Source organism: Lepidochelys olivacea (genome assembly GCF_965140295.1).
Source record: "Lepidochelys olivacea isolate rLepOli2 genome assembly, chromosome: 6".
Taxonomy (NCBI): domain Eukaryota; kingdom Metazoa; phylum Chordata; order Testudines; family Cheloniidae; genus Lepidochelys; species Lepidochelys olivacea.
The window spans coordinates 28,272,918-28,298,945 of NC_140416.1; the positions used below are offsets into that span (position 1 = coordinate 28,272,918).

General features: G+C 41.1%; 1 protein-coding gene across 1 annotated transcript in view; it reads right to left on the reverse strand.

The window, feature by feature from the left end:
- INSC (INSC spindle orientation adaptor protein) overlaps nucleotides 1–23,419 on the reverse strand; it is a 219,093-nt gene extending 195,674 nt beyond the window's left edge. The window contains exon 1 of the mRNA XM_084632660.1: nucleotides 23,360–23,419. The gene's annotated coding sequence lies outside the window, so the exon portion shown is untranslated. The remainder of the gene's footprint in view (nucleotides 1–23,359) is intronic.
- Between the last annotated feature and the right edge of the window lie 2,609 nt (nucleotides 23,420–26,028).

Genomic DNA, 26,028 nt, shown 5'->3' on the forward strand with positions numbered 1-26,028 from the left:
GGAGTTTAAACACCTTGTTACATATACAGCTGGGTACATGTTTTTGCACCTAGATCTCAGGCCTCCTTATTTCAAAGTGTGATCCTATATGTGCAAATGGATTTGGAGACATGGATGCCATTCTCCCTCCTCACATTACTGCTGTTCTCCAGTCACATAAAGCAACCCAACACAAAAGACACATACTACCATAAAGAGATGCAATCCGTCATTCTAGAGTAAAACTCTATGCTCCCCTACACAGGATCTGCAAAGTACTGAATTTCCGCCCTTGTGGTGGCAAGATGTAACAAAACAGTGTTAAAGAGAGGAAGGGGGGAGGATTCTGATTTAAAAGAAAATTTCCATTGCTGAGCAAGATCGAGCCCTGTAATTTGCACTTTTCTGCGTCAGCCAGGGTGGCTGTGCCCCAGGGGAATTCCCTTTCCATCTTAAGGGCAAGAATAGAAACATAGCCTGCCCTCTCCAGGAGTGAACTGGAGGTTCCAGTGGGGCTCCGCAAGAGTCCAGCTGGAGGAAGATGCTGAAGCTCAGCCTGACTCAGGCAATTGTCTGTAATACACTTTAAAGCATACTAAGCTAAACTGCCCAAGGGCACTTTGACTGCACAGTAAGTGTCCATATGGTGAGTGCATATGACGTTTTTGTGAAGGCCACGACTATAACAGGGTTCAAAAAAGAACAAGATAAATTAATGGAGGATAGGTCCATCAATGGCTATTAGCCAGGATGGGCATAAGAACAGCCACACTGGGTGAGACCAAAGGTCCATCAAGCCCGTATCCTGTTCTCGGAAAGTGGCCCATGGCAGGTGCCCCAAAGGGAATGAACAGACAGGTTATCGTCAAGTGATCCATGCCCTGTAACCCAATCCCAGCTTCTGGTAAACCGAGGCTAGGGACACCATTCCTGCCCATCCTGGCTAATAGCCACTGATGGACCTATCTTCCATGAATCTATCTAGCTCCCTTTTGAGCCCCGTTATAGTAGGGCAGGGATGGTATCCCATGCCTCTCTTTGCCAGAAGCTGGGAGTGGGCAACAGGGGATGGATCACTTGATGATTACCCATTCTGTTCCCTCTGGGGTACCTGGCATTGGGCACTGTCAGAAGACAGCATACTGGGCTAGATGGACTTTTGGTCCGACCCAGTATGGCCATTCTTACATTCTTATGAGTTAGTGCAGAGTGTCTAGTGTGCTGTAAATTCACACTCTAGCTTGCTGCGCACTGACTTCCCTATGTAGACAAGCTCAAGTGCATACAACAATTGTGCCTGTTTTTTGGGTTTTTTTGCAAAGGCAGTAGGAGCCTTCCAAAAGGGAGACCAGTCTTCAGCCCTTTTGCAACTTTAGCCCTATATATCATAGTTATTGCATGAGCAAAGTAAGTGGACCTCTATTTCTTGAAAATTAGGGCCTTTGTGACACATTGCCAACTAACAATAAACCCAAAATGATGGGTTTCTGTTTGATGCAAAACATGCGTATGTGACAGCTTTGGAAAGCATTGCCAGCTCTTTATATTGCAAGTCTCACAATATTTGAGGTTTATCTTTAAAGCCTGAGCTCCTGAAATCATTCAATTATCTGAGCATTTCAGCTTTCATATTTTAAAAAAAGGGTTCTAACCATTGTGGTAGTGGAGAAAAGCTGGAATACAAACCCCCAAGGCAAACAGAAAGAACGTAACCAATGTTTCTTTGGTTTTTATCACATGATTTTCAAGTCCATCGCCTGATCATTTCAGGGGCCTGACTTACTGAACAATTACTGAACACTTGTGGTTAGAGTCACAGAGTTTAAGGCCTGAAAGAACCACCAGACCATCTAGTCTGACTGCCTCTCTATCACAGGCCACTAAAACAACCCAGCAACCAAAATACTGAGGGTCACAGTATCCATTGGTCTCTCCCTAATAGTTTCATTATTGCAATCAGGCAGGATTTTAAAATGTCTACGAATCCTACTTTTCAAATGTTGAGGCCAATGGGACTACTTACAGGTGTAAAATTAAGTGTGTGTGTGTGCGCTGGACTGGGGGCGAATTTAGCACAAGAATGAGGTTTGCCAAGCAGAAAAGCCATAGAAAAGCATATGCTTCAAGTGCTTCATGCACCAACTTTGTTTTCAATATCCTACCGGTTAACAACAACATAGCAGGCCAAGGGAGGGAGGACACTTAGAACCATAAGGTTAGAAGGGACCACACGGGTCATCTAGTCCAGTGGTTCTCAACCAGGAGTACGCAGAGGTCTTCCAGGGGGTACGTCAACTCATCTTATTTGCCTGGTTTTACAACAAGCTGTAGAGCCCTGCAGCAGGATTGGGATCCTGCAGGACCCACTGCCATAACAGCGGGAGCAGGATGAAAATTCAACGAACAACGCAGGAGTGGGTACTGTGGGGTGGGATTAAAAAAATCGTCCTCCTGAGCTGCAAACAGCATGAACGCCCCAGTCCGCAGCCACTGCTCTCCAGCTGCACAGTTCTGAAGGCAATGCCAGCGCCAGCAGCAGTGCAGAAGTCAGCGTGGCCTGGGACGGTATCGCCAGCCTTACTTCTGTGCTGCTGCTCACAGTAGTGCTGCCTTCAGAGCTAGGGGGCCAGAGAGTTTTAAAGTGAGGTGAAACTTAGGGTACGCAAGACAAATCAGACACCTGAAAGGTTCACAGTAGTCTGGAAAGGTTGAGAACCACTGATCTAGTCTAACCCCCTGCCAAGATGGAGGATTTGTTGTGTCTACACCATCCAAGACAGACGGCTCCCCAGCCGCCTTTTGAAAACCTCCAGTGAAGGAACTTCCACAACCTCCCTAGGCAGCCTGTTCCATTGTCCTACTGTTCTTACAGGTAGGAAGTTTTTCCTGAAATTTATTCTAAATCTCCTATGCTGTAGTTTGAACCAATTGCCTCTTGTTCTGCCCTCTGTCACAAGAGAGAACAACTTTTCTGCATCTTTTTTGGCCGTCTTTCAAGTATTTGGAGACCACTGTCAGGTCCCGCCTTAATCTCCTCTTTTCCAAACTAAACCTATAAAGTTCCTTCAGCCTTCGCTCATATGACTTGCATTCCATCCCTTTGATCATCTTTGTCACTCTCCTGTGGACCCTTTCCAGTTTCTCTACTTCTCTTCTATACATTGGTGGCCAAAATTGGACACAGTACTCCACCTGAGGCCTAACCAGCTCCAAGCAGAGGGGTCTATCACTTCCCATGACTTGCATGCTATCCTTCTGTCAATGCAACCCAAAATTGCATTTGCTTTTTATGCAACAGCATTGCATTGTTGACGTCTGTTGAGGCTGTGATCTGCCACAACTCCCAGATTCTTCTCAGCAGTGCTGTTGCCCAGCCACTTATCCCCATTCTGTATTTATGCATTTGGTTTTTCTTCCCTAAGTGTAGCACCTTACATTTGTCCTTGTTGAATTTCATTTTGTTCTCTATTGCCCAGTTCTCCAATTTATCAAGATCCCTTTGAATTTTAGCTCTATCCTCCAAACTGTTTGCAATCCCCCGCTAGCTTTGTGTCATCTGCAAATTTGTCACTGTGCTCTCTATTCCTACATCCAGGTCATTAATAAAGATGTTAAATAACACTGGACTCAGAACAGATCCCTGTGGAACCCCACTTGAGACCTCCTTCCAGTCTTGTATCATACGCTCTCCATGAGTCAAAATATGCATGGCAGGTTAAATTTTAGGCCTACCAGTCTTGATGGTGTTATTTAAAAAATGAAAAAATATATATATTGCAAAGTGTTGCTTGTTTTAAACCATCTTATCACAACTTTAGCCACTATTCAGAAAAGCTTCATAGTCAAAGACAGTTCTAACACTTATGCTTGAACATTAAGAACACGATTAACAGCTTTTGAAGTCAATGAGATTTAAACACCCACTCTCAGCTCTTACTAAGCATGGATTGGAGTACACAGTTAAGTGCTTCCCTGAATCAGCGCCTCCAGAAGCAAAATATGAGGTATTACATTGTTTATTTATACAAAATAACTGGGAATCTCACAAAAACATCTCTTGCTCCCTCCATTCCAGGTCCTCCTCATAGTTCGCATGTTGCATTGAAAAGACTGTGGCGAATCAAGACACCTGGCATTGTTTTTGAGTTTACTGACCAAACTGAAGGAAGAGAATAGCATGATTGTCCTCACTGCTCCTTGGCTGAGGAGCACTGGAAGTGGAGCTGTGCAAATAATCAACTTTTAGGGTCACTGGCTGAACTGAAAACAAATGTTTCAGATCAATTGGAAAATATTTTTGCTTTCTCATCAAAACAAACAAAAAAATTTGTTTTGCGTCAAACAAAACATTGTGTTCTGATATCAGGCATTTTAACAGTTTTTTTTATTATAAGATAAGGAAATCTGGCAACACCATTCACAAAACAGGAGTCAGAGGAGGAGGAGCCCCCCTTATAACCTAGAGACCTAGGATTAGACCACTCACCTGAGATGTGGAAAACAAGGGCTCATGTCATTAGTCCGCCTAATTCAGTGCAGGGACTTTAACTTGGGATCTTTCACATTGTAGGTGAGTGCCCGAACCACAGAGCTACATGGCATTCTGGGTGACTTGCTCTAAATGTCTCCTGCTGAAACTGTTCCACTTTGTATGAGTAATTAAATATTCATAGAAGCAGCCAAGTGAATTTACAGAGTCTTCTGCTTGACTGACAATGCAAGATCCCTTAGATAACACCTTTCATCTGTAACAATCCCAAGAAAATTCTTGGCTACGGTGACATAGATTCCAGGTTTCTGTCTGAATTTTTTACAATCCGTCTATTCTGTGTTTTGTTAAAATACACTAATAAACTAAAAAGCTATTTGACCACTGTACAAATTCCAAAAATTCCAAAGATAATTCAACTGGTCTTTAGATGTGCACCAGACCCCATAATTTTCATGCCTAATTATTTGCATACATAACCCCAAATGGGAACACACACTTGCAGCCTGTATGTGCAAATGTTAATTTTTGTGCATGGAAACATAATGGCAGGCACAAGTAAGAGAAGGGAAATGTAATTTTTAACAGTGTACAACTCATCTAAACCTGAACAGAATTTAATGGGACAAAGAAAAGGCATTTTTCTACCCTGCAGGCTTCTCTTCAGCCAAATTTCAAAAGCCAGCTTCAAACAATGGAGATGTGAGCTTCTCAAAACAAAAAGGTTGTCAGAATCTTTTGTAATGGGAAATGTTAGGCAACCTGAATATGAGGGTTGCTGCCAGCTCCCTCTATAATGTATGTATAATATCTAATACAATGGGGCCCGGATCCGCATCAAGGGCTCTAAATGCTACCATAATAGAAATAATAAATGGTATTCCCCATATTTATAATTTTAAGTAGAAAGAATATTGCTAGCAGATGTAATATCCCTTACACCAGAATGAACTTTTTAAATGCACTCACTGTAGTTACATTATTTTATATAGAGTAAAAAGTGCCATATAAATACAGAGGTACTCCAACCATAATGGGATACATATAATAAAGTGAATGCATTTAAAAAGTTCATTCTGGTTTAAGGTGGTGGTTCTCAACCAGGGGTCTGGAGCCCGCTCGGGGGTCGCAAGCAGGTTTCAGGGGTCCAGCAAGCAGGACCAATGTTAGACTTGCTGGAGCACAGGGCAGAAAGCTGAAGTCCCACTGCATGGGGCTGAAGTCCGGGGCCCTGAGCAACTTAGCTTAACAGTGCGTGCTGTGGTATGGGGTCCTGGGCAATGCCTGGCTTCCTACCCCCTAACGCTGGCCCTGGCTTTTATATGCAGAAAACCAGTTAGTGTGGCACAGGTGGGCCATGGAGTTTTTATAGCATGATTGGGGGGCCTCAGAAAAAAAAGGTTGAAAACCCCTGGTTTAAGGGATATTACATGTACTTTTACTATATATAAAACAATGTAAATAGATATGTCATAGAAAGGTCTATAAATAAATGAACTATTTAAATAAAGAAGAGTAACTATTGGCACTCCACTATTTAGGTAAAAAAAGCAAATAGTCTCTTGGCAAATTACAGTATTATGCGGCATATTGTATGAATTACTTTTAGAGGCTGAAATGCATACATTATAGGAAAACAGAGAAATGTTTTACTTTCCTATCTGGCAATTACCTCCAAGTCCATGGGGAGTGGGGAAGACTCAGTTTTCTTTAAAGGTAAACATTACAAATAGCTTTTGATTTCTGTGAGATACAGTGTGTTGCCAAACATAAAGCAAAGAATTGCATCAAATTTGCCAGTTAATTGTTTTACTTATTTCCTATCATGCCTCCCAAATACATGATTGCAAGGAGTTAGACCCAGATTTACCTGTACCCCATAATATCCAGTGTTCTCTCAAATTATTGTATTGATTATTTATTTATGTATTATAGTATTTAACAAACACTTATTCATGAAACTGAGTTTATAGAAAGTGTTATGGGATTAATTTCTTTAATAGAAATATCATTTTAAGCTTTTATTATTGTTTTTTTCTTGTGTAACAAATTTTGGCTCTTTATCTCAGTCACGGCCCACATTTGTGCTTTAGCAGGTTGAATATATAACTGGCCTGTAATCTTGTGCTGCAGCTTAGTAGTGGTACCCACCAGAGACTGCATGGCTCAGTGGTAACAGGATGTGAAGCTTTCTGTAAGTGACAGGTTTATTTACAACGCAGATCAATAGTAACCAAAGTTAGTTACTATCCGATAGCTGTTTGGTGACCATGAATCATAGAATCATAGAATATCAGGGTTGGAAGGGACCTCAGGAGGTCATCTAGTCCAACCCCCTCTCAAAGCAGGACCAATCCCCAATTAAATCATCCCAGCCAGGGCTTTGTCAAGCCTGCCCTTAAAAACTTCTAAGGAAGGAGATTCTACCACCTCCCTAGGTAACGCATTCCAGTGTTTCACCACCCTCCTAGTGAAAAAGGTTTTCCTAATATCCAACCTAAACCTCCCCCACTGCAACTTGAGACCATTACTCCTTGTCCTCTCCTCTTCTACCACTGAGAATAGTCTAGAACCATCCTCTCTGGAACCACCTCTCAGGTAGTTGAAGGCAGCTATCAAATCCCCCCTCATTCTTCTCTTCTGCAGACTAAACAATCCCAGTTCCCTCAGCCTCTCCTCATAAGTCATGTGTTCCAATCCCCTAATCATTTTTGTTGCCCTTCGCTGGACTCTCTCCAATTTATCCACATCCTTCTTGTAGTGTGGGGCCCAAAACTGGACACAGTACTCCAGATGAGGCCTCACCAATGTCGAAGAGAGGGGGACGATCACGTCCCTCGATCTGCTCGCTATGCCCCTACTTATACATCCCAAAATGCCATTGGCCTTCTTGGCAACAAGGGCACACTGCTGACTCATATCCAGCTTCTTGTCCACTGTCACCCTAGTTCCTTTTCCGCAGAACTGCTGCCTAGCCATTCGGTCCCTAGTCTGTAGCTGTGCATTGGGTTCTTCTGTCCTAAGTGCAGGACCCTGCACTTATCCTTATTGAACCTCATCAGATTTCTTTTGGCCCAATCCTCCAATTTGTCCAGGTCCCTCTGTATCCGAACCCTGCCCTCCAGCGTATCTACCACTCCTCCCACTTTAGTATCATCCGCAAATTTGCTGAGAGTGCAATCCACGCTATCCTAGCCCGACAATCTAGTCAACTTTCTATCCACCTTGTAGTCCATTCATCCATAATTCTTTAACTTGCTGGCAAGAATACTGTGGGAGACCGTGTCAAAAGCTTTGCTAAAGTCAAGAAACAATACATCCACTGCTTTCCCTTCATCCACAGAACCAGTAATCTCATCATAGAAGGCGATTAGATTATTCAGGCATGACCTTCCCTTGGTGAATCCATGCTGACTGTTCCTGATCACTTTCCCCTCATGTAAGTGCTTCAGGATTGATTCTTTGAGGACCTGCTCCATAATTTTTCCAGGGACTGAGGTGAGGCTGACTGGCCTGTCATTCCCAGGATCCTCCTTCTTCCCTTTTTTAAAGATGGGCATTACATTAGCCTTTTTCCAGTCATCCAGGACTTCCCCCGACCGCCATGAGTTTTCAAAGATAATGGCCAATGGCTCTGCAATCACAGCCGCCAATTCCTTTAGCACTCTCGGATGCAACTCGTCCGGCCCCAGGGACTTGTGCACGTCCAGCTTTTCTAAATAGTCCCTAACCACCTCTTTCTCCACAGAGGGCTGGCCATCTATTCCCCATGTTGTGATGCCCAGCGCAGCAGTCTGGGAGCTGACCTTGTTCGTGAAGACAGAGTCAAAAAAAGCATTGAGTACATTAGCTTTTTCCACATCCTCTGTCACTAGGTTGCCTCCCTCATTCATTAAGGGGCCCACACCTTCCTTGGCTTTCTTCTTGTTGCTAACATACCTGAAGAAACCCTTCTTGTTACTCTTGACATCTCTCGCTAACTGCAACTCCAAGTGCTATTTGGCCCTCCTGATTTCATTCCTACATGCCCGAGCAATATTTTTATACTCTTCCCTGGTCATATGTCCAACCTTCCACTTCTTGTAAGCTTCTTTTTTATGTTTAAGATCCGCTAGGATTTCACCGTTAAGCCAAGCTGGTCGCCTGCCATATTTACTATTCTTTCGACACATCGGGATGGTTTGTCCCTGTAACCTCAACAGGGATTCCTTGAAATACAGCCAGCTCTCCTGGGCTCCTTTCCCCTTCATGTTAGTCCCCCAGGGGATCCTACCCATCCGTTCCCTGAGGGAGTCGAAGTCTGCTTTCCTGAAGTCCGCTTTCCTGAAGTCCAGGGTCCGTATCCTGCTGCTTACCTTTCTTCCCTGTGTCAGGATCCTGTCCTCTACCAACTCATGGTCACTGCCTCCCAGATTCCCATCCACTTTTCCTTCCCCTACTAATTCTTCCCGGTTTGTGAGCAGCAGGTCAAGAAAAGCTCCCCCCTAGTTGCCTCCTCTAGCACTTGCACCAGGAAATTGTCCCCTACACTTTCCAAAAACTTCCTGGATTGTCTATGCACTGCTGTATTGCTCTCCCAGCAGATATCAGGAAAATTAAAGTCACCCATGAGAACCAGGGCGTGCGATCTAGTAGCTTCTGCGAGCTGCCGGAAGAAAGCCTCATCCACCTCATCCCCCTGGTCCGGTGGTCTATAGCAGACTCCCACCACTACATCACTCTTGTTGCTCACACTTCTAAACTTAATCCAGAGACACTCAGGTTTTTCTGCAGTTTCGTACTGGAGCTCTGAGCACTCATACTGCTCCCTTACATACAGTGCTACTCCCCCACCTTTTCTGCCCTGCCTGTCCTTCCTGAACAGTTTATAACCATCCATGACAGTACTCCAGTCATGTGAGTTATCCCACCAAGTCTCTGTTATTCCAATCACGTCATAATTCCTTGACATCACCAGGACCTCCAGTTCTCCCTGCTTGTTTTCAAGGCTTTGTGCATTCGTATATAAGCACTTGAGATAACCTGCTGATCGCCCCTCATTCTCAGTATGAGGCAGGAGCCCTCCCCTCACAGACATTCCTGCCTGTGCTTCCTCCCGGTATCCCGCTTTCCCACTTACCTCAGGGCTTTGGTCTCCTTCCCCCGGTGACCCTAGTTTAAAGCCCTCCTCACTAGGTTAGCCAGCCTGCTCACAAAGATGCTCTTCCCTCTCTTCGTAAGGTGGAGCCCGTCTCTGCCCAGCACTCCTCCTTCATGGAACACCATCCCATGGTCAAAGAATCCAGAGCCTTCTCTCCGACACCACCTGCGTAGCCATTCATTGACTTCCACGATTCGACGGTCCCTACCCAGGCCTTTTCCTTCCATGGGGAGGATGGACAAGAACACCACTTGCACCTCAAACTCCTTTATCCTTCTTCCCAGAGCCACGTAGTCTGCAGTGATCCGCTCAAGGTCATTCTTGGCAGTATCATTGGTGCCCACGTGGAGAAGCAGGAAGGGGTAGCGATCCGAGGGCTTGATGAGTCTCGGCAGTCTCTCCGTCACATTGCGAATCTTAGCCCCCGGCAAGCAGCAGACTTCTTGGTTTTCCCGGTCAGGGCGGCAGATAGATGACTCAGTCCCCCGGAGGAGAGAGTCCCCGACCACCACGAAAGGAGTTGGTGGTTCCAGTCCCATTTCTAGGGAAAAGGATGTCCCAATCATAGACTTACCAGTGCATCTGGCACTAATTAACATATTTGGTGAGAGTCTCAGAACAGACTAAAGTGCTGAATGAATGTGACAGCTCAATAGCTTCCTCATCCCAAGAGGTAGTCCCTGCAGAGCAAGGCTGAGAATGGAAATGGTCCGGTTGTGATGCCTTCAAGGCCTTCTATGACCCCTCCAGATAAATATGACCACCAGTAAGAATAGTTTAATGTGTATTATACATTTTAACTTAAGTGTCCCTTTAAAAGTCAGTAACATTTATAGTATACTGTACTGGACACTGTTCTTTTAAAAATAACTTTGAATAAACATATCACGCTGACATTTGTGAACTAGGAATATACTTTAGTTATAGCAGAAATGATATTAGGAGCATACACTGAAGCACTACCAAGAATAAAGATTTGCCCCTGACCCTGCAAGCTCAGCACACAGCTGGAAAAAAAGGAGTAAGCTGTGGGAGGGGGATATACACTCCTGATTCTGGGGCCAGCAAGGCACTGGGCTGATCTCTGATGTAAATTAGAGCAGCCTCTTAACTCCCCTAATTGACACCAACTGCTTATTGCTCTGAAGGGTTGGTCTGGGAGCTGGAGATCCTGTAGTGCAAAGCCGTCCTAAACCTCACTTGAAGGGAGGATTCTGCTTGCTGGGGTGAAGATTCGGAAATCCTCAGTGGTATAGGAGCACTATAGAGGCTTCCTCTTCCCCCAATCTTTGCACAGGGGATGTGACCAAAATATCCTCAGGTTCTTGTGATCCTCAGCTGCCACAACAGACAGGCAACCAGTGCAACATAAAGCAGCCCTGAGGCTGCTCTATGTCACATCAGGGGCTTGTCTGATGCCAGCACAAATTAGCCGCAGAATCAGAGGAAGACCCAGTGATTAACATGGTGCCAAGGTTTGCCAGGGCTGAGCCCCAGCACCTCTAGGCTTGGCAGTTCAGAGCCCCGGCACCTCTGGGCTGGCCGCATCAGTTATGAAAGGAAAAAAATTGCAAGCCCCAGCACCTCTTTCATTACAAATTAAGCACTGAGAAGAGTGGTATAAAAGTGACTTAAAACCACCTTTGCATGGCATCTCACCCTGTGAGGAGTGTTGCTTTGGTGCAGCTGAAAAGCTGGCCCAAACTGATTACCAAGTAGAGTTGCTATAAAAGTAAAACATACTTTAGCCTCATTCATATTAAACATTAAGTCTTATCTTTTTCTAGAAAAAAAAATCTTAAAATGCTCAAATATTACACTCTATTACAAAGTTTGTGATGTTTCCAGGTTTCATTTTCATATATAAAATCATAAATAAAATACAATGTAAGATGCTGTATTAAAACCATGAATGATGATAATTTCTGTCCACAAAGCATCTTTCACCTAGAAGAACCCCAAAGCACTTAACAAATGTATTTATAAACGGAACCCACCAATTAAATGCAGCCATTTGTCTGATATCACAAAATACAACAAGTGAAGTAATAAATGTATGTAACAGATTACAAAGAAAAATACACAGGCCCGATCCAGCTGACCATGAAGACCATGGCAACACCCCCATTGACCAGTGGTAGCAAGATTGGGCCCTACATTAACAGCCTACAGTTCGATTTAATAATCTTGCATTCTTTATATCTTCCTCTGCAGTTTCTTTTGGAACAGAAATTCACAGTTTATCTCTTATTTATTGTATCCCTTATCTTATTACTGGAAACACAAGAAACTTCATTACAACTAGACCCTGTTCTGTTACTCTGATCATATTTCAGTACAACTGATACATAAAAAAAAAGAGAAAAGTCTTACATAAGTCTTCATTCAAGACACTAAAATCTGCAGTTTCAGATCTATTTTATCCACTCTCAGTCACATAAAAGTAAAACATTTTGCCTAGAAGAATAATGAGAATGGTAGAAAATGACAATGTTTTCCACCAGTCCATTTAACAAATGAAACATTTACTTTCTGCTTGGTGTAAAGTGACAGCAGTCTTATTAGACCTGATACCGATCCTCCCTAGAGGATTTCAGTGAACAAGTCACACAGGTTGAGGTCAATATAGCAAATTAATTAAATGAAGAGAGGCTGGAAACAGACAGAAAATTAATTAAAAACAATAAAACACAAAAAGTAAAAGTATTCCCAGTGAAAGCCTTGCCCCGGAAATATAACATTTAATAAAATATTAAACTGCTTTGAAATCGTTTAAAGATGTTTTGGGGCTCAGGTGTGTGCAGATTTGAATCTGAGCCGTTCAGAGTTGGCCTCTCTTCACAAGCACAACATGCCACAAATATTGTACACTGTATAACTCCTATAAATGCTCAACTTGTGCTATGTTACTGCTTGACTTGCTATTAGGTAAATATATTATGTTTGCATTTGTTGCATTTAAAAGTGAAATAAGCCAGTGTCTTTTGTACAATAGAGAAATCAATGTGCTCATACTGCAATGTGATATTCTCTTATTTTTTACAAAATCAAAACTAAAAAGCTTGACACAGTTACATGCTAAGCTAGGATGCAGGGAGTTTTAATCAACACTCCCCAGAAGCCACATGTTGCTGGGTGGAGACAGTTTCTCAGCTTGCCTACACTGTCTTAAATAACCTTAGTGGCCTTTAAAGGTCTCAGGAAGAACACAGCATTGGAGGTATGAGAGGATCAATTTTCCCAGGTTCTGTTGAGACTAGAGCTTGAAGTCCTGCTTGTATGTGTCAATTAACTTGAGTTAATAAACTCAGCTGTAAATGTTAAGTCTAGAGATTCCACAGACATTTTCAGTTTACCGCAAACTGAGTAGTGATGCATATCTGTACACTTCCCCATGTGGGATTATTGGTCAAAAGGGCAGAAACTAATGAGTCCTGTCCCACAAGATCATAGAAATGTAGGACTGGAAGGGAACTTGATAGGTTATTTAGTGCAGTCTCCTGCACTGAGGCAGGACTAAGTATTATCTAGATCATCAGTGACAGGTGTTTATCTAAACCTCCATGATAGATATTCCACAACCTCCCTAGGTAATTTGCTCCAGTGCTTAACTGTCCTTACAGTTGGGAGGTATTTTTCTAATGTCTAACCTACATCTGCAATTTAAGGCCATTACTTCTTGTCCTGTTCTCAGTGGATAAGGAAAACAACTTGTCACCCTCCTCTTCAAAACAATTTTTTACATACTTGATGACCGTTATGTTCCCCACCCTCAGTATTCTCTTCTCAAGACTAAACAAACCCAGTTTTTTCAACTTACCTGTTTTCTACACCTTTAATCATTTTTGTTGTACTCCTCTGGGCTTTCTCCATTTTGCCCACATCTTTTCTGAAGTGTGGTGGCCAGAACTTGGCACAGTACTCCAGCTGAAGCCTTATCAGGGCTGAGCAAAGTAAAGAACAACATCTTGTGTCTTGCTTACAATACTCCTACTAATCATCTTAGAATAATGTTTGCTTTTTTCCCCCAACAGCATTACATTGTTGACTCATATTTGGTTTGTGATCCAACCATAACCCTAGATCCTTTTATGCAGTACTCCTTCCTAGGCAGTCATTTCTCATTTTGTATTTGTGCAATTGATTGTTCCATCTTAAGTGTAGTACTTTGCATTTGTCCTTATTGAATTTCATCCTATTTATTTCAGACACTTTCTTCAGTTTGTCAAGGTCATTTCAAATTCTAATTCTGTCCTCCAAAGCACTTGCAATCCCTCTCAGCTTGCTATCATCCACATATTTTATAAGTGTACTATGTCATTATCCAAATCATTTATGAAGATATTGAAAAGAATCAGGCCCAGGACAGAACTCTTTGGGACCTCACTCAATATGCCCTTCCAGCTTGACTATGAACCATTAATAACTACTCTGAATATAGTTTTCCAACCAGTTGTTCACACATCTTATAGTAGTTTTGTCTAGGCTATATTACCCTAGTTTGCTTATGAGAAGGTCATTTTCAGGATCTTATCCCTCTGAATGCATGGGAAAAACCTAATGACCACAGATAGGAACCAGATTTCAGGAGCATAAAGCTATCATGATGCACATAAGGTAAGCATCATAGAACATTTCATCCATGTGGCAAAGCCAGCCTGTCTATGGAATAGCCTACATACTCATATGGTCTAATTCGTGCTATTTTTAGAGTTTACTTTTAAACAGCAGCATAAATATATTTCTATGTATGAACTCTGACTGCATTTTATTTAAGGGGTTGAATATTTGTGTCTTTTTCAGACGTTATCAAAAAGAGAATCTATTTATTGTTGATAGATCTGCTTGACCCATGAGTTAAGCAGACAGGTATGGGTATAAAACTCATCCCAAGCAAATACTACACCATTGTCTCATTCCAAGACAAGACAAGTTCAACCTTAGCAGTCCTAGACAGCTTCAGGTTGTAGCAGTTGGTCAAAAACCAAATGGACATGGTACCAAGGCATCTGCAGGAAGAGTCTGTGACAAGTATTCACATTTCAAGAGAGCTGAATAGTAACTGAAATAGCCATGCCACAATTTGCATCAAGCTCAGGAGCCCTTTGACAATCTGTTATTCTCTGAATATATGAGTCCCATTCCAACCCCCTTATGGCCAGAGCAACTCACTTCAGTGATTATTAGTAATAATGGTCCTGTTAAATTAATGCTGACCTGTTACTATGACTACGAGAACCAACACAAAGCCAAATAATGAGGGAAATCTGAACGTCATTTCTGCTCTCTAATGAAAATTTGGATATAGAATTCCCCCTTCTCATCCATTCACTGTCATCCTAGCTGAAAAGCCAACTGTAGCTAAATGAATAGAGTCTGTTCACAGAACTCACAGGGCGGGATTCACAGTAAATTTTCCAGACAACTAATATATCCAGAAGTCCATTATACAATGTTAAGTTGACATTCCATGATCTACAAGCAATTGTGAAGCCAATAGTTGGATACAAAGTCACAATATGTTTATTAGGTATTTTCAAAACAATATTTTCTGTCACCGTGACTTGTGATGACCAGTTTTGTGAAAGTTGTAACATATTAAATCATTCATATTGATTTTCACTTTTTTAAATAATCTTCCTGCGTTAAGACAAAGAAGTCTCCCCACTGCAGCTAACACCAGATTCTCAGCTTCAGTCTGGTTGCCACTCACCTTGATTTCTTTTCACCAATGTCGGTGGTAGGCCTCTAGAATGTACACTTGAAAACCTTCAAAGCCTAAGATGCCAGATTTCTGTTTGGCCTATGGGAGACTGGCAGGACAAGCCTAAAAGATCTACCAAGTGAAACACTGCACAGGAAGGTGGGAGGGTGGTCATGTGCCACAAGGCTAGAATGTACAGATATGTGTACAACAGATACATGGATTGGACACTGAATGCAGTATAGTGGTCACATTGAAGCTCGGCCACATGAAGGTTGGAAGAGGTTTGGAGGTGAATGGTGTAGTTATTGTGTGTGAGAAATAATGATAGAGGATACTGAAAGCACCATATTTATCTCCTTGTGTCACTGCCTTTCTTATATTGCATGAGCCAGGTCTCTGGCAACAGCATGACATGGGCCAGCTCCAAGACTGGCAGCTATCTGTTCAAGTAAGTTCCCTAAGCCAGTGGTTCTCAACCAAGGGTACGGGGATACGCAGAAGTCTTCCACGGGTACATCAACTCATCTAGATATTTGCCTAGTTTTACAACAGGCTACATAAAAAGCATTAGCAAAGTCAGTACAAACTAAAATTTCATACAGACGACGTGTTTATACTGCTCTATATACGATACACTGAAATGTAAGTACAGTATTTATATTCTAATCAATTTATTTTAAAATTATATGGTAAAAATGAGAAAATAAGCAATTTCTCAGTAGTAGTGTGCTGTGACACTTTTGTTTTTTTATGTCTGATTTTGTAAGTAAGTAGTTTTTAAGTGAGGTGAAATTTGAGGCGTGCAAGATAAATCAGACTTCTGCAAGGGGTACAGTAGTCTGGAAAGGTTGCCCTTAGCATTCTGAAGTACATGATTGACTACACACTAGCCAATATCTTCTCTATTTGGTTATCCATCCAGCCAAATGTCCACAGCTATTACAGTGTTCAGGTTGGAAAACCTAGATACCATTTTGCACTCCATGATGTTCATGTTCTCTCTCATGTTTTTAATCTGTCACACTAGGCAGCCCTGCAGATTAAGATTTTCCTAAACCAGTCCACACACTGTCCCAGACATGAGAAAGTCTGTGGTGAAAGTCACCCAAAGAACCATTAGTAGGGAACATCAAAAGTGCAGATCCCTGTGGGGAAAGCCAAGGTATGGAATATTGAACACACAATCTGAAAAAATGAACTCTGACCAGTAGGCCAACCAATGGCTAGATAGTAAAGACAAGCCACATTTAATATCTACAGAAGAAACAATAGAAATACACTTCCACATCAGCACCTTTGATGATGCAACCAGCAGCCCTTGAAGCCACAGACCATTTTGCAGCAGCTCCATATCCAAACGCCATTCCAAGAATAGGGAAAACCATGGTAGTTATTTTAAGATACAGTGCATTGTATGAGAAACAACTGTAAGCATCACATTATATTTGCTTTGAGGTCTGTAAAGCATACCTTTACCAATACAGACCTCAGATACTGTGTCTTGAGTATATTTTGGAAAAAGCTTAATCACAGAAGAAGTGCTGCCATTTTTTGAGAAAGTTTAGGCCTCAGAAGCTTTCCCAACATAAGGATCATTTATGTTCTGTGCCTGCCTGTCTACATATTGTTCTAACAATGTTTCATTGCAGAATTGTCTCCTTGAAGACAATAATCCAAAACTCACCATAAGAAGCTGATGGACTAGGGGTAAAACAGCATATTAAGGTAAGGTAGAAGAGTGAAGGAAGATCTGTTCCAGGGCCTGGACCTTGCTCAATCCTAACTCAATTGCTGGACTAGTTAAAATACTCAAAAGGAAGTTAATAGAAATGGTTCTTAGTGTCCACACTCTTAAGGCCTGATCCAATACCCATTGACTTTAACAGTCTTTAAGCCAAGTCCTCAATGCCCAAGATGCAGAATGAGGTTTTTCTTAAAGTTTTCTGGAAATCTCTGGTTCTGCTGGGAGCTTCTGTGGTTTATTAATTGGTTCTTCCCAGCCCCAACAGCCATTCATCCCCATACAGAGTTTTGCTCTCGCCACCGTTCTATGCCAAAGGGAAGGAAAAAACCTACTCCCCTGACTAACTCTGACCCTGGGCCTGAAGGCCCAGAGTTAATTTTTACAATCTGCTATCGGCTTGTTTAGTGACTTCTGATCCACAACAGTCTATTTACACATTAAACCCAAAGGGTACTAACATCTCCATCTTTAACCTCACCTCCCTCCAGACACACATGTAAAGGTCAAGGATAATCTAGCCGTCAGGCATTTTCCCAAAGCTTATATTTTCATTTTATTGCCTTATTTAAACAATATGTTCCAAATCCTGAGCATGTGTAAGTCAATACAACTCCACTGACTTCACCAGAGCTATGCCAATTTACACTACCTGAGGATTTGGCCCTATAAAAGCCTCTGTATATTTCTCCTATTGCCAATCAATTTCTTCTCTTAGTGGCATTTACCGATTGTGATGTTTTGATGACTGATTATTATTATAATTTCACTGTCTGTGCAGCATCCTGAATGCTTTGGCAGGGAAGAACTTATTATTAAGTATGGCACAATTTGAGCTAGTGACATGGATTTCAGTTCAGTTGTTCTGTAGATGATAGAGTGAGTGACATGCTATGCTAGGAATGCCCCTTTTGAGCCAAATCATGTCCCATTTAGAGCTCCATCTTCTCAAACATACTGGGGACAAGGATCTGGAATTAAGCATGTTTATAGTACATTTTAAAAACCCTGAAAATCATCAGTTAAGCAATTTGTCCCATCCCATACCTCAGTCGTTTCTAAGAGATAAGCACAGAAATATGTGCCTCTTACACGTGTTTCAGTTTCTTCTCCTGAGTTTTACTACCTGGCTTTTACATGAGCAGAGGAGAAGTTACGCTCAGGCACATAACTAGATACAGCACTAGTTGCCATATGTAACCATGGAAACCTACAAAGGAATGTCTTCAAACAGTCACAGAATGTGCTGTTAATCATTTCAAATAAGCTAGAATCTCAGTTCCACTTCTGCTAACAAAAAAACCCACACAGGATACCAAGGAATAAGCATTTGTTTGGGATATTTTTCCCTTGTTAGAACATTACATCCACATTAGAACTTTTCTGAATCACTGACGGCAAGATTTCCTTTCCTTAAAATCATCTATTTCCAACCACAATTAACTCATTCCAGATACTCAAGAGTGAAGTAGTAAATCATTTCATGAAAGTCTGAAGTGTCCAATTACAAAACTAAGATTTATGAATCATATCATTTATGGTATACTCATCAATAAAAATATCAATAAGGTCCAGACATTTTAGGATAAGATAGGTGGGTTAGCATAGCTTTGTATAGTCACCTGAAAAACAGGCCCATGATTTGATAAGATTGAAATAAGACAGCAACACTGCGTTTCTATAACTCATTCAAAGATCTCAAAGTTCTTTACAAACATTACTAAATTAAGCCTCACAACTTCTATGTCACATAATTATCACTCTTCTTTTACAGATGGGAAAGGGATGCACAGAGTTATTTACTTCATGTCATAGCAGTCTCCAGCAGGGCAGGCACCAGGAACCAGAATTCCTCACTCCCAGACTACATCCAAATCAGCCACGTTCAGAACTGCTGAACCCAAATCCAACTTTTTCAGCTAGTTCACCAGACATTTTTTTTCATCATGATATTGTGATGCAAACAGGCCCAGCCCAGAAGGGCCCTGCATTTCAAAGGCCCATCCCCAAAGCATATAAGAAAGGCTGAATTTGCAAAACTTTGTGGGCAAAAACAAACTCATCAATTGTCCAGATTCATCTATGCTAATTTAAACCTCCACTGATTATATTTTGAACAATATTCTGCGTTTGGATATATCCATGTTTAAGACAGACAGAGACATGCATGTTTAACCAAAGGCACTATCTGGCTTTATATGCTTATGAAGTAGTGTTGCGGTAGAGAGAGGCTTGCAAACAGCTGAGACATAAGTCTGAAAGCCGAGCTGTTCCACTCAGATCTATCCAAATATAAATGAATTAGTTTGAATAAGATAAGAACCAACACAAGTCTCTCTTTTTAAGGGCATAATCCAGCTAATATTAGTACCTGTCCAGCCCAAGCTCCACAGACTTCACTTACCTGCTGAGGCTACTCACAATAATAGGCTAGAAATGCCTTCTTTCCAGAGACCATTGAACACAGAATAAAGAAGTAAGATGTTTCCAACACTGGGACCGCATTATCTGTCCAACCTGCTAAGTGCAGAGCCAGTGAACTTCCCCAGAATGTCCACTCACTGCCGTCTCCGGCTCCATGGATTGCCCAGACTCATGGAGCACTCTCTATGGGGCCCAAGTAACCAGGGATGTTGCTGTGGAGGGTGTAATCCACTTCAAGGAGACCCTCTGCCTTTGCTCCAAAGGTTATGACTCTGCCCAAAAAATTACAATAGTTCACTCTCCATTACAAGTCCTTACAATAGATCTTCACTTGGTTTGAATGAATATGGAGTAAAAATTATTATGAAGTCACCAGGAGTTTTACCTCAGGAGCTGGACCCACATCATTACCACAAACAGATAATATATATGCCATAAAATAGATCAGATAGTGTTTACAGATGCTGTAAATAGAGCATTATTTTATCATACAAGTGATTACAAGTACTTCCAAATTTATCCATTCCCTTACCCCAAAAATGAATACTGTATGCCTGATTATGTCTGGCCGTGACATGGGTGTGCAGTGGTGGAGAAAAGGTAAAAAGGCACCTGCCATTCCCTGTACAAGGGCTAGGGATAATCATGTTATTGAACCTCAAGGGAACCTTTTTCCTTAATGCATGCCTGGTCAGGATGTATTGGTTAAAGTGGCAGGGTGGGCCATGCCCTCCTTACCATCAACATACACACCAATATTGCTGCCTGGGGGTGGATAGTAGAATAGGGTGCACAATCCTTGTGCCCTGGGGAGCTCTGGGAGAGATTTTACCTCCTTAGGTATAATCCATTCTCGAACTTCCTCAAGGGCAGTGCAATTCTGCTCCCCTTCCTCCCGCCGCGTCCCCCCCCCCACCTCCACCACACTGCAGGACAGTGACGAAAGGCCACAGTTTGACTCTATAAGAATATTAGCACCTTAAATATCCTAGAAAATAACCCAAGAGGTGTAAGCTTGAAGGGACACACTATGCAGAATTTTTCTGGAAGTCTTGTTGCCAATCGAAAGTTATTCTTCATTCCTGTCCAAGTTCTATTTGGAAAAGCAGAACAGGGGGGCAAGGCAAAGGTATTTTACATTACCTTTATGCTTCCTGGGAGCCGATCTAACTTGCATCTGGCTGCCTATGGCTGTTCCAGCAGCCAGAATAGCCAGAAAACAGTAGGCTTCTAGCCATGCTCTCTTTTCAACAGGAGCAGCTCCTATGATGGGGGATACCAAGGGGCAATAACACAGTGCCACCACACTGACTCTGGTAGTACCTGAGGATTCCCCATGCATCAGGGGAATTCTTCGTGAGCCAGTTCTATCTATTTTATGGCCCCTTTGTGCTGGCAGAGCCACAAAGGGACTATAGGAGAATGAAGAATTGGGCCCATTCACTACACTTTAGATATTGTGCCTAAGTGCATGCACAAAAATGTGGCAAAGAGAAAACTGAAGAAACTTGAGGTGGGGGCATTCACATAATTAGTTTTGCCAGGTGGCAAATTTAGAATGCCCTGCCTTCCAAGACCCCATTTATTCTCAGTCCCGAGGAATGCATGTATTTCCACTCTATTTACCTAGTAAATACTTAGGCTTGTAGATGATTCCTATACAGGCAAATTTATGGGAAAGAATTTTCTGTGATTATACTATCTTGTGTGTGCTTTCTACGCAATATTCATCAAGCCCATTTTATATCCTGTTTCTCCACCAGAGTTCTCTACCATGTACCAAGCATGTCATTTTTAGCATTCATATGGATGAATGAAAAGTAAAAATTCATGGCAATGGTTGTAAAAAAAAAAAAATCAAAGACTGAGCAAGCTGACCATTTGATTTTCCATTGAAATAAAATGTGCCAATGGAAGTTCTGCACCAGTTACTTAATATTGTCTTCTGAACATAGCACCTCATCATCCAGCTTTACCTTGGGACAGTACTCTCATACAACTTTACCTTATACAGTGCTACCACATGTGAAAAGCCATAAGGCAAGAAAGATATATAAAAGAGCAAAACAAAACTTAGAGTTCAAAGTAATGAGAACAGATTAAAAATATATATAAAATCTATAAAACTGAAATAGAGCATCATGTCATGTACTATTCATTCAGTCCTACTGAGTTCCATAAAAAATGTAAAAAGAAAAGGAGGACTTGTGGCACCTTAGAGACTAACCAATTTATTTGAGCATAAGCTTTTGTGAGCTACAGCTCACTTCATCTGATGCATAAAAGTGCATCAGATGAAGTGAGCTGTAGCTCACGAAAGCTTATGCTCAAATAAATTGGTTAGTCTCTAAGGTGCCACAAGTCCTCCTTTTCTTTTTGCAAATACAGACTAACACGGCTGCTACTCTGAAACCTGTCATTATAAAAAATGTAGGTTTCAGAGTAGCTGCCTGTAGCTTGTTTTTCTTTTTACAGGTGAAACACAAATCCATTCCCCCAACAAGATGTGTAAAACTTTCAGTTAGACTTTCAGTATGAAAAATAAAATTAAATATCAAAGGAACAGGCACATGGCCTGATCCTGAAAAGACTTTACAAGTGAGTAACTTCACTCATGTAGATAGTCCATTGATTCTAGTGGGACTAGTCATCCATGCTTACCCCTATTCATAAGTCTTTTAAAGAGCAGGCCCAAAAACTGTATTTAAAATTATAAATGTCCTTAGAATATTTATTGCCAAAAAAAAAAAAACCAACGTTTCTCTTATTATTCTAGTGCCTAATGACCTTGGCTCAAATCTGTGTGCCTCAGTTAGCTTAAAAAATAAATAAATAAATAAATAAATAAGGCTGTTTTCATAAGAATGTCTCCAACTCAGGAGACTCTCAGTACTAAGACATTTTCCAACCCCATCTGGATTTGAACCACATGAAACAAAAAAATATAAAGCTAGATATTGCATTACTGGTTTTTTTCATTCAGTAAGTCTGTGGAAACTGCCACATATACAACTAAGGAAAAGTATTCATCCAAGTAATAGCTTTCCAGGAGGAAATATTTTCATCAGTGTATGCAGATTTTATAGCTATAAACGTAAGAATCAGATCCTCAGCTAGTATTGACTTCAGAGATACGACACGTTACACAAGTTGAGGATGTGACTCACAATATATTATGAACTAGTGATATATACATATATGATGAATAAGATACAAATATAGGAATACAAATCTTGTGCAGAGGAGAAAGAAGAAATCTTATGGAGTAATCCACTAGTAAATATCTAAGTTTTTTCTAATTTATACTCATAGCTTATTAAAATTCTGGTGCTTAACGTAGTGTAAGTTTCTTTGATAGAAAAATTCTATTTTTAAATAGCATTACATTTAACATACTGATTGCTATTAAATCCCCAACAACAATTAATGTAGTCCAGACAACTCAGAAGGCTATTTACAAATACTGTCATGGCACAGTAATTGTTTACTTTAGTTTTCATCATGTGGATACAAACCAATACAGTTTTCTATTTTGTTTCACTTAAATTGCCATTTATCTGTTTTGTTTCTTATGGTCCCACAGAACTTAGCAGGAAGCTGATAATCCACTGTATAGCACTGAAGGGAGGAATCTAATGTACTGCAACTGAAGTTTTCATAAGAAGTTTATGTACTGTATACTTAAACTCAGCTATGTATTAACTTAATTTTTCTAAACACTGAAAGACTGCAAATTATAGTTACAGAGCGAACATTGAAACAATTCTAAGACTGCCTAGGCAAACAGTAAGGTTTTATTTCCCTACTAAAATTGTACACAAAAGAGTAAAAAGTGCTACTTCAATACTTCAAATCAAAGCCAAAAAAGTTAATACTCACTGGTTTGAGACAGTATATTCAGTAAATCGGAAGAACAGCAGAGATATTTTTTTATTTTTTTGCAGAAAACAAAAGTTGCAGAAGAAGCAGGCAAAAATAACCAAACTGCTGCAAACTAGTGTAAATCCTCTGTGTCTCACTCCCTCCATTCATCTACTTGAATATTGCTAAAGACTTAGAGGACGTTAAAAAAAGTGCTTTCAGCAAAGACTACATCCTCTTGTCAGTCAAATGCTGCATAGTTTCAGCTAGGCGTCCATCCAGAAAGACGTGGAATTATTCTATTTTTGTCTCCCATTGCAGTGGAAACATTTTTACAGATTTGTGGTGAGGACTTAATTTTTATAGTGGTCAGCTAGTGGGGGAAATGTAATTAAAGACCCTGTTAAACTTAAGTCTGCCCAAAGAGGAGGAGCTGAATACATTTGGAGATAACTAATAACCCTACTACAAAAAAGTCTGACACAGAAGTACAATAAAAACTTTCACCCAAGCTAAGAATCCAGATGTACTTTACCAAAAGAAAACTGTAAGCACTTTTTAATAACAGCAAGGTTGTCATGAACAATGTGACTATGATATATTTTCAGTGAATGTGGACCTAAATTTTAAAAGTGAAATAATTTTGGTAAAAAAAATTTTTTGTATGTTTTTACAGAGAAACTTAAATATTTTTATTACCACCCATGCTATGCCTGGTATGTTACTGCTTTTATTCAACACAGGTGTTTCCTTTATAAGTGCTTCACATTTCACCTACCGGTAACTTATAAAATAAACCTTCTAAATCTCTGACTTTGTAAAATTCTACATATGGAAATACATCTTGGATATGACATACTTTGTTCTATTGCATTTAAGTTTTTATTATACTGATATGAAAGTACAGTAGTTTCCTGTGTACATACTCTCTAGAAGCTAATACTATACATTTATATATAGTATCTGGAGGGCTCACCAAACTAGTAAAGATATATGACCTTCCCCTCTAGGCAGCCATTTCAAATCCATCCCAGTGCCCCAATCCTATAGCAGAATCTACCAGTTTGAACTACTATCCAGGTCTTTATCATTTTCTCCTCTCTGCTCTCTCTGACATCCTCATCCATTAATCTCTTTTTTCCCATTATTCTGATTATGTCAACCCCTTTTTGAATTCTTCCATTGACTCCCTCTTTCCATCATAGACAGGTCAAGCTTCTTACCTTCACAGCTCTGCCTCTCCCTATCTATGCTGGTTTCTTATTGAGTCATCACTCTGCTTCACTAATAAGGCTGGTTTTATCTTCCCACTTGGCCTCTTCTCCCACAATCATCTCTGTGCTGTCTTCCATACTACCCCTTAGGCATGGAAAGCCATTCCTAAATTAGTCTGTAAGGCCACCACCTTCTCTTTCATAACCTTCCTTGGGATATATTCAAGAAATTAGCCAACTGATAACAAATAGGTTAATGAGCTTTCAGGCACAGCTGATGAGTATTTATTTATATTCTTTACTGGCCCTAAAAAGATGAGTGCCAATCATCACCCTTGGATGTTATTGCTTGTGCTCTCTCCCTTCACCTGTTTCAGCCCCTCATATACTGAATACTTTGGGGCAGTAGCTGTTTCGCATTAGGTGTTTTTACAGTGCCCAGCACAAGGGGTCTCCAATTAGGCTGGAACTTTTGCACGCTACTGCATTACCAATAGAAATAACAACAGAAATATTTCTTTAAGATCTCATTTCTTCTTTAAATTTCAGTTATCATACAATGTGGGATGGCATTTAATGACCATGATGGGTGAAGAGACTCATATTTTAATATTGGGGGATCAAAGAGAGGAATTATGACAGACTGTGCATTCATACACACAACCTGAAAAGGTGTCATCATTTATACTGTCCTCAACACAATGTTATCAAAGCACCAGCAGTGGGAATGATTGCTGGACACTCATATTTTGCCCCTTTTGAAACATTTTAGGAATACTGATCTGCAGGTTCTCCTGGCTAGGGTGTGGTTTTGCATGTTCTCTTGTGTATTCCCCCTGCCCTAGAAATGAAAGTTACACACAGCTCCCATTCAGATCATTCCCATTCCCATGGAACTACTCATTACCAAAGAATGGGTGTGTAGCAGGGTCCCTTAACCCTTGCTGTCAGGATGCAGCTATGCCTCAGTTTTTTCATTGGTCAGTGGTTTTCCTCTTGGTGACTATGCAGTTTAATATAGATTTTTATGCCTTGGTTGCAAGGTCCACAAATAGTCCTTCCCCCCTTGGTGGTGGGGAATTAACCATTCGAAACAGATGTATCAGCACACTACCTCAGGGTGGCTCTACTGAGGCATATGTGAGCCCGACATGCCCACCCTCTGTGACAGGTTGGATCACAGAAACCATGTGTCTAGACTACCTCTGAGCCCATTTTCCCTGCCAGCTTGGAACTTCAGTACCTTGCCTTGTTTGAGCCAGACACGCTTGCCTGCTGCAAACACAGATCCAAGTCTGAACCACGTCCCCCACAAGCTGCAGGCTTAACTGAAAACAGCTTAAGAAGTGTTCCTGTCTCCAGCACTCAGATACTCATCTCCCAATGGGATCCAAACCCAAATAAATCCATTTTACCCTGTATAAAGCTTATATTTTATTAAATATAAAAAGTAGGATTTAATCCAAGTAATAA